This window comes from Oncorhynchus mykiss, chromosome 18 (genome assembly GCF_013265735.2).
Source record: "Oncorhynchus mykiss isolate Arlee chromosome 18, USDA_OmykA_1.1, whole genome shotgun sequence".
NCBI classification, from domain to species: Eukaryota; Metazoa; Chordata; class Actinopteri; order Salmoniformes; family Salmonidae; genus Oncorhynchus; species Oncorhynchus mykiss.
The window spans coordinates 64,624,891-64,634,478 of NC_048582.1; positions in this window are offsets into that span (position 1 = coordinate 64,624,891).

Sequence of the window (9,588 nt, forward strand, 5' to 3'; positions counted from 1 at the left end):
AGCGTGGTTCTGAACCACCTCCCATACATCAGGTCCTCTCCGGGGCAATAGATCTCAAGGCCTGGTCCTCTAAGTTTGTGCCAAGGGCACAGCTCTGCTCTCCTCAACTCCCTCACCCACCAGCTTCTGCTGATCAGAGAAGTAATTAACAAACTGCCACTTTCAAAAGAGAGCAGATGCTTATTTTAATACCCTGATCGATTGGCCTCTCAGTTGGCATGGCTCTCCGTCGACCAATTACAACAACAACAATCCCCACCAAAAATGGCACCGCTTAATCAGTGGTCAGAGTCTAGCCCGATATGGCCAATCGAGCTGTGAATACAAAATGTTTTTTTTTTGCATCCTAATGACACTGAGGAGACCACCCCTCTCCCCCCCCCTGCGCCTGCACCTGGCACTCTGTCACTCTGTCCCCTCAGTAGGGCCATGGTGGTAAACTTCCAGTCTCAGGGGATGAGGATAAACACCAACAGCTGGCTGCCTAATAGGGTTGAGAGGGACTGCCCCTGACCTCCGCCGGCTTGGCACGGATATTTAGTTTGAATGGATAATCAGTATGTTAATCTGCTTGAATCTCTCTCTATCTCTCTGTCGCTCCCCCTCTCTCAAGGAGTACTGTATATTTAGGCAGATCCGTAGTAGTAAAAAAAAATATATGGAGATGCATGAGTAGCACATACTCAAGGAGCGACCAAGCAGCAGACCAAACATCAGCTACTACATCAGCCTCAAATGAAAAATAATTGAGGGTAAAAGTCAATTGGAGAACTCCAGAGAATGCGCTCGGCTTTAATGATATATTTTTTTGGGCCTGAACCAGTGCATTACTTAATGGCATTAAATGAACCAACCCTTGTAACCTGATGAATGAGATAACGGCATGAAGTTAAAACCCCCGAGAGACTCAAATGTCCGCGCCCCCCTTCGTAAACCTAATTAGCATGCTTTTCTTTTTGCATGGGCTGCCTCTCAATCCCACCGCATCCATCCAATGTCGCCCTTCTGTTTGTAAGACCAGGAGACATCCCGAAAATCGCTCTTCTCACGAAAACATCTGTAGCGTCCGAACAATGTGGCCTACAAACAATTATGAACCCTCACAAGACTCGTCTGAAGGTAGTCTGGTACCAGTAAAACAAACTGCCTCAACTCGTCGGGCATGGGCGTTCTACAGGGATGTTGACTCCAATGCTTCCCACGGTTGTGTCAAGTTGGCTGGATGTCGGTTGGGTGGTGGACCATTCTTGATACACACGGGAAACTGTTGAGTGTGAAAAATCCAGCAGTGTTGCAGCTCTTGACATAAACTGGTGCCTTGCACCCATTACCATACCCTGTTCAAAGGCAGTTAATCATTTTGTCTTGCCCATTCACCCTCTGAATGGCACACACACACAATCCATGTCTCAAGGCTTAAAAATCCTTCTTTAACCTGTCTCCTCCCCTTCATCTACACTGATTTAAGTGGACTTAGCCAGTGACATCAGTAAGGGATCATAGCTTTCACCTGGATTAAATGTCTTATCTTCACTGACATTTTCAACCTCTCCCTGACTGAGTCTGTAATACCTACAGTTGAAGTCGGAAGTTTACATACACCTTAGCCAAATGCATTTAAACTCAGTTTTTCACATTCCTGACATTTAATCCTAGTAAAAATTCCCTGTTTTAGGTCAGTTAGGATCACCACTTTATTTGAAGACTGAAATGTCAGAATAATAGTAGAGAGAATGATTTATTTCAGCTTTTATTTATTTCATCAGATTCCCAGTGAGTCAGAAGTTTACATACACTCAATTAGTATTTGGTAGCATTGCCTTTAAATGGTTAAACTTGGGTCGCACGTTTCGGGTAGCCTTCCACAAGCTTCCCAAAATAAGTTGGCCCACTCCGGACAGAGCTGATGTAACTGAGTCAGGTTTGCAGGCCTCCATGCTCGCACACGCTTTTTCAGTTCTGCCCACACATTTTCTATGGGATTAAGGTCAGGGCTTTGTGATGGCTACTCTAATACGATGTCTTTGTTGTCCTTAAGCCATTTTGCCACAACTTTGGAAGTATGCTTGGGGTCATTGTCCATTTGGAAGACCCATTTGCGACCAAGGTTTAAGTTACTGACTGATGTCTTGAGATGCTGCTAAAATATAACCACATAATTTTCCTCCCTCATGATGCCATCTATTTTGTGAAGTGCACCAGTCCCTCCTGCAGCAAAGCACCCCCACAACATGATGCTACCACCCCCGTGCTTCACGGTTGGGATGGTGTTCTAAGGCTTGCAAGCCTCCCCCTTTTTCCTCCAAACATAACGATGGTCATTATGAACAAACAATTCTATTTTTGTTTAATCAGACCAGAGGACATTTCTCCAAAAAGTATGATCTTTGTCCCCATGTGCAGTTGCTAAACATAGTCTGGCCTTTATATGGCGGTTTTGGAGCAGTGGCTCCTTCCTTGCTGAGGGGCCTTTCAGGTTATGTTGATATAGGACTCGTTTTACTGTGGATATGGATACTTTTGTACCTGTTTCCTCCAGCATCTTCACAAGGTCCTTTGCTGTTGTTCTGGGATTGATTTGCACTTTTTGCACCAAAGTACATTCATCTCTAGGAGACAAAACGCATCTCCTTCCTGAGCGGTATGATGGCTGCGTGGTCCCATGGTGTTTACACTTGCGTACTATTGTTTGTACAGATGAACGTGGTTCCTTCAGGCGTTTGGAATTTGCTCCCAAGGATGAAACAGACATGTGGAGGTCAACAGTTTTTTTTCTGAGGTCTTGGCTGATTTCTTTTGATTTTCCCATGATGTCAAGCAAAGAGGCCCTGAGTTTGAAGGTAGGCCTTGAAATACATCCACAGCTACACCTCCAATTGACTCAAATGATGTCAATTAGCTTATCAGAAGCTTCTAAAGCCATGACAGAATTGTATGGAATTTTCCAAGCTGTTTAAAGGCACAGTCAACTTAGTGTATGTAAACTTCTGACCCACTGGAATTGATAAGTGAAATAATCTGTCTGTAAACAATTGTTGGAATAATTACTTGTGTCATGCACAAAGTAGATGTCCTAACCGACTTGCCAGAACTATAGTTGGTTAACAAGAAATTTGTGTAGTGGTTGAAAAATGAGTTTCAATGACTCCAATCTAAGTGTACGTAAACTTCCAACTTCAACTGTACATGTTTCAAGCAGACCTCCATAGTCCCTGTGCCCAAGAAAGCGAAGGTGGTCATAGACTGTTCTCTCTGCTACCGCACGGCAAGCGGTACAGGGGCGCCAAGTCCAGGTCAAAAAGACTTCTTAACAGCTTCTACCCCCAGAGCCATATGACTCCTGAACAGCTACTTAAATGGCTACCTGGACTATTTGCATTGTACCCTGCAACCCCATTTTTACGCTGCTGCTACTCTCTGTTTATTATCCATGTATAGTCACTTTACCTCTACCTACATGTACAAATTACCTCAATTACCTTAACTAACCAGTGCCCCCTCACAGTAGCCTTGCTGCTGTTATTTATTGTTGCTCCATAATTATTATTTTTTTTGTACATACTTTATCACTTTTTTTCTTAAAACTGCATTGTTGGTAAAGGGCTTGTAAGTATTCGGCGCATGTGACAAATATGATTTGATTTGATTTTGATTTGATTTTACCTGCCGAAATGTCTACCGGACCGTAGCACTCACATCGGTAGCCATGAAGTGCTTTGAAAGGCTAGTCATTGCACACATCAACACCGTTATCCCAGAAACCCCAAACCCTCCCCAATTTGCATACCGCCCCAACAGATCCACAGATGACGCCATGTCAATTGCACTCCACACTGCCATTTCCCATCTGGACAAAAGGAACACCTATGTGAGAATGCTGTTTAGGTCAACGGTCAACACCATAGTGCCCATCACTAAGATAAGGACCCTGGAACTAAACACCTCCCTCTGCAACTAGGATCCTGGACTTCCTGTAGGGCCACCCCCAGGTAATGAGGGTAGGTAGCATCACATCTGCCACACTGATCCTCAACACGGGAGCCCCTCAGGGGTGCATGCTTAGTTCCTTCCTGTACTCCCTGTTCACCCAAGACTGCGTGGCCAAGCACGACTCCAACACCATCATTAAGTTTGCTGACGACACAACAGTGGTAGGCCTTATCACCGACAACGATGAGGCAGTCTATAGGGAGGAGGTCAGAGACAGTGTGGTGCCAGGATAACAACCTCTCCCTCAATGTGAGCAAGACAAAAGAGCTGATCATGGGCTACAGGAAAAGGAGGACCGAACAGGCTCCCATTAACATCGACGGGGCTGCATTGGAAAAGGTTGAGAGCTTCAAGTTCCTTGGTGTCCGCATCACCAACAAACTATCATGGTCCAAACACACCAAGACAGTTGTAAAGAGGGCACAACAATACTTTTTGTATTCGGCGAATGTGACAAATAACATTTGATTTGAGTTGATTTGATTCACCTGGCAGGTGTTCTTTTAAGCAACAAGACACGGAGGGGTGTGGTACAGTGGCTTGCGAAAGCATTCACCCTAGACCCTTGGCATTTTTCCTATTTTGTTGCCTTACAACCTGGAATTAAATTGTGATTTTTTTTGAGGATTTGTATCATTTGATTTACACAACCATGCCTACCACTTTGAAGACGCAAAGTATTTTTTATTGTGAAACGAACAAGAAATAAGACAAAAAACAGAAAACTTGAGAGTGTCACGGTTTACCTCTGTTGAAGGAAAGGCGGACCAAAACACACCGTGGTTTGTGTTCATCTTGATATTTAATTAAAGAAAGTACTGAACACTGAATACAAAAACAATAAACGACCGTGAAGCTAAATGAGAACTGTGATGACACAAGCAATCAACATAGACAATCACCCACAAACAAACAGTGCAACCCAGGCTACCTAAGTATGATTCTCAATCAGAGACAACTTATGACACCTGCCTCTGATTGAGAACCATACTAGGCCGAAACATACAAATCCATAAATCATAGAAAAACAAACAGACTGCCCACCCAACTCACGCCCTGACCATACTAAATAAATACAAAACAAAGGAAATAAAGGTCAGAACGTGACAGGGAGTGCATAACTATTCACCCTCCAAAGTCAATACTTTGTAGATCCACCTTTTGCAGCAATTACAGCTGCAACTCTCTTGGGGTATGTCTCTATGGGCATGGCACATCTAGCCCCTGGGATTTTTGCCCATTCTTCAAGGCGAAACTGTTCCAGCTTCTTCAAGTTGCATGAGTTTCACTGGTGTACAGCACTGGTGTACAACAGATTCTCAATTGGATTGAGGTCTGGGCTTTGAATAGGCCATTCCAAGACATTTAAATGTTTCCCCTTAAACCACACAAGTGTTGCATTAGCAGTATACAGTCATGGCCAAAATTTCTGAGAATGACACAAATATGAATTTTCACAGTCTGCTGCCTCAGTTTGTATGATGGCAATTTGCATATCCTCCAGAATTTTATGAAGAGTGATCAGATGAATTGCAATTAATTGCGAAGTCCCTCTTTGCCATGCGAATTAACTGAATCCCCAAAAAAGTGCATCTGCATGCACAGTGAGGCAAAGACTTTTGGAGGATGGCCTGGTGTCAAGAAAGGCAGCAAAGAAGCCACTTCTCTCCAGGAAAAAAATCAGGGACAGACTGATACTCTGCAAAAGGCACAGGGATTGGACTGCTGAGGACTGGGGTAAAGTTGTTTTCTCTGATGAATCCCCTTTCCTATTGTTTGGGGCATCCGGAAAAAAGCTTGTCCGGAGAAGACAAGGTGAGCACTACCATCAGTCCTGTGTCATGCCAACAGTAACTCCAAGGGAGTGGGCTCACTCACAATTCTTCCTAAGAACACAGCCACTGCCTCCGAGAGCAACTTGTCCCAACCATCCAGGAACAGTTTGGTGAAGAACAATGCCTTTTCCAGCATGGTGGAGCACCTTGCCATAAGGCAAAAGTTATAACTAAGTGGCTCGGGGAACAAAATATTTTGGGTCCATGGCCAGGAAACTCCCTAGACTTTAATCCCATTGAGAACTTGTAGTCAATCCTCAAGAGGCGGTTGGACAAACACAAACCCACAAATTCGGATAGCATTCCAGGGCGGTTTGCAGAGGTCTTGAAAAAGAAGGCTCAACATTGCAAATATTGACTCTTAGCATCAACTTCATGTAATTGTCAATAAAAGCATTGACAAATTATATTTCAGTATTCCATAGTAACATCTGACAAACATATCTAATATCTAAAGACACTGAAGCAGAAAACTTTGTGAAAATGAATATTTGTGTCATTCTCAAAACTTTTGGCCACGACTGTACTTGTGGTCATTTTCCTGCCGGAAGGTGAACCTCTGTTCCAGTCTCAAATCTCTGGAAGACAAACAGGTTTCCCTCAAGAATTTCCCTGTATTTAGTGCCATCCATCCTTTCTTCAATTCTGACCAATTTCCCAATCCCTGCCGATGAAAAACATCCCCACATCCCCCACAGGGGATGGTGTCTTCAGGTGATGGGAGGTGTTGGGTTTGTGCCAGACATAGTGTTTCCTTGATGGCAAAAAAGCTCAATTTTTGTCTCATCTGACCCCCCCCCCCCCCCCCCCCAAAAAAGCAATGTATTTTTTCTAGCCACTCTTCTGTAAAGCCCAGCTCTGTGGAGTGTACGGCTTAAAGTGGTCCTATGGACAGACTCCAATCTCCATAGTGGAGCTTTGCAGCTAACTCAGGGTTATCTTTGGTCTCTTTGTTGCCTCCCTGATTAATGCTCTCCTTGCCTGGTCCGTGAGTTTTGATGTGCGGCCCTCTCTTGGCAGGTTTGTTGTGGTGCCATATTCTTTCCATTTTTTAATAATGGATTTAATGGTGCTCTGTGGGATGTTCAAAGTTTCTTATATTTTTTTCTAACCCAACCCTGATCTGTACTTCTCCACAACTTAGTTCCAGACTTTGTCCCTGATGAAGAGCTCCTTGGTCTTCATGGTGCCGCTTGCTTGGTGGTGCCCCTTGCATAGTGACGTTGCAGACTCTGGGGCCTTTCAGAACAGGTGTACATATACTGAGATCATGTGACAGATCATGTGACACTTAGATTGCACACAGGTGTACTTTCTTTAACTAATTATGTGACTTCTGAAGGTAATTGGTTGCACCAGATCTTATTTGGGGGCTTCATAGCAAAGAGGGTGAATACATACGCACGCACCACTTTTCCAGGGTTATTTCTTTCTTTCTTTTTTACATTTTTATTTTATTTCATAACACCAATTTGGACTATTTTGTGTATGTCCATTACATTAAATCCAAATAAAAAATCCATTTAAATTACAGGTTGTAATGCTACAAAATAGGAAAAACGCCAAGGGGGATGAATACTTGTGCAAGGCACTGTATATGAACAATATACCATGGCTAAGGGCTGTTCTTTTAAGTACGACACAACGCGGAGTGCCTGGATACAGCCCTTAGCCGTGGTATATTGGCCATATACCACAAACCCCTGAGGTGCCTTATTGCTATTATAAACTGGTTACAAACTTAATTAGAGCAGTAAAAATATATGTTTGTCATACATATGGTATATGGTCTGATATACCACGGCTGTCAGCCAATCAGCATTCACGGCTCAAACCATCCAGAATATGAAATGTTTTATACACTCAGTGTGTATGGAAGTAGTTGAGAGCGTAAAAAAATGGGTTAAATATGGGTAAAAAATCTATATTATAATTTCCTGATATTTTTATATTTCTCCGATATACTGTAGGTCAGAAACTTCAAAACTTTTTATAACTGAAGGGGTCCTACAATTCAAAATCAAATAGCTAATTGTTATTGACCAGGATGAATGAGATAATGGCATTAAGTTGACCAACCTTTGGAACCTGGTGAAATAGATAATGGCATGAAGTTAACCAACCCTTGGACCCTAGTGAAAGAGATAATGGCATGAAGTTAACCAACCCTTGGACCCCGATGAAAGAGATAATGGCATGAAGTTAACCAACCCTTGGATCCTGATGAAAGAGATAATGGCATGAAGTTAACCAACCCTTACCCCGATGAAAGAGATAATGGCATGAAGTTAACCAACCCTTGGACCCTGATGAAAGAGATAATGGCATGAAGTTAACTTCTTGAATCTACTTGAGACGCACATGTCCCAAGTAGGCACCTGGAAATGCAAATGCGCTACGCTAAATGCTAAATGTACTCGTTAAAACTCAAACCTTGATCAAAATTCACAAGCAGGGTATTAAATTAAAGCTACACTCGTTGTGAACCTAGCCAGCAAGTCAGATTTTTAAAATGCTTTTCGGCGAAAGCATCAGAAGCTATTATCTGATAGCATGCACCCCCCAAAATGCCAGCTCGACACGTAAACAACAGATTTTGCGATAGACGGCGCTACCCAAAACGCAGAAATAAAATATAAAACATTCATTACCTTAGACGAGCTTCTTTCTTGGCACTCCTATATGCCCCATAAACATCACTATTGGGTCTTTTTTTCGTTTAAATCGGTCCATATATACCCAAAATAGCTTTGTATAGAAGTAGTGTCATTCAGAAAAATTCATCGTTTTTAAACGCTGCGTAATTTTTTAAAATTAAAAAAGTCGACGATAAACTTTCACAAAACACTTCGAAATCCTTTTGTAATCCAACTTTAGGTATTAGTAAACGTTTATAATCTATCAAAACGATTACAGGGCGATGTCTCTTCAATAGGTCCTCACTTCAAAAACAATGCAATCTGATCTCTCTCTGAACTGCATCCGGGTGAAGACTGGAGAACTTGGGGTCAGACAGATGGATTTTCCAACAATTAATTCGATTGAAAATTAGTACAATGGCGCCATCGTGCGGAATTTGTAGACGGTGCAGGCAAATTCCCATTAAATTCTGTTGTCCTTTAACAACTGGTGGAAGTGACTTATGGAAATTATTTTTTGCTTTCAGAGAGCAGTTTTTCTTGCGTTTTTCAATGAAACACACGCTCTGTTATAGTCACAGCCGTGATTTAACCAGTTTTATAAACTTCAGAGTGTTTTCTATCCACACATACTAATCATATGCATATACTATATTCCTGGCATGAGTAGCAGGACGCTGAAAAGTTGCGCGATTTTTAACAGAATTTTCAAAAAAGGGGGGGGTAGATCTAACAGGTTTTAACCAACCCTTGGACCCTGATGAAAGAGATAATGGCATGAAGTTAACCAACCCTTGGACCCTGATGAAAGAGATAATGGTATGAAGTTAACCATCCCTTGGACCCTGATGAAAGCGATAATGGTGTGAAGTTAACCAACCCTTGGACCCTGATGAAATAGATAATGGCATGAAGTTAACCAACCCTTGGACACTGATGAAAGAGATAATGGCATGAAGTTAACCAACCCTTGGAACCTCTCTGTACATGTTCCTCCTTTCCCTCCACAGCCCTCCAGACTTCCAGTTGAAGTACATGGCTTTGTTTAAACACTTGTAGTCTTAGATACCCTTTTCAGTGGATTACTTCTGCCCCCTTTTGGTCAATACAAAGCACTACAGGGA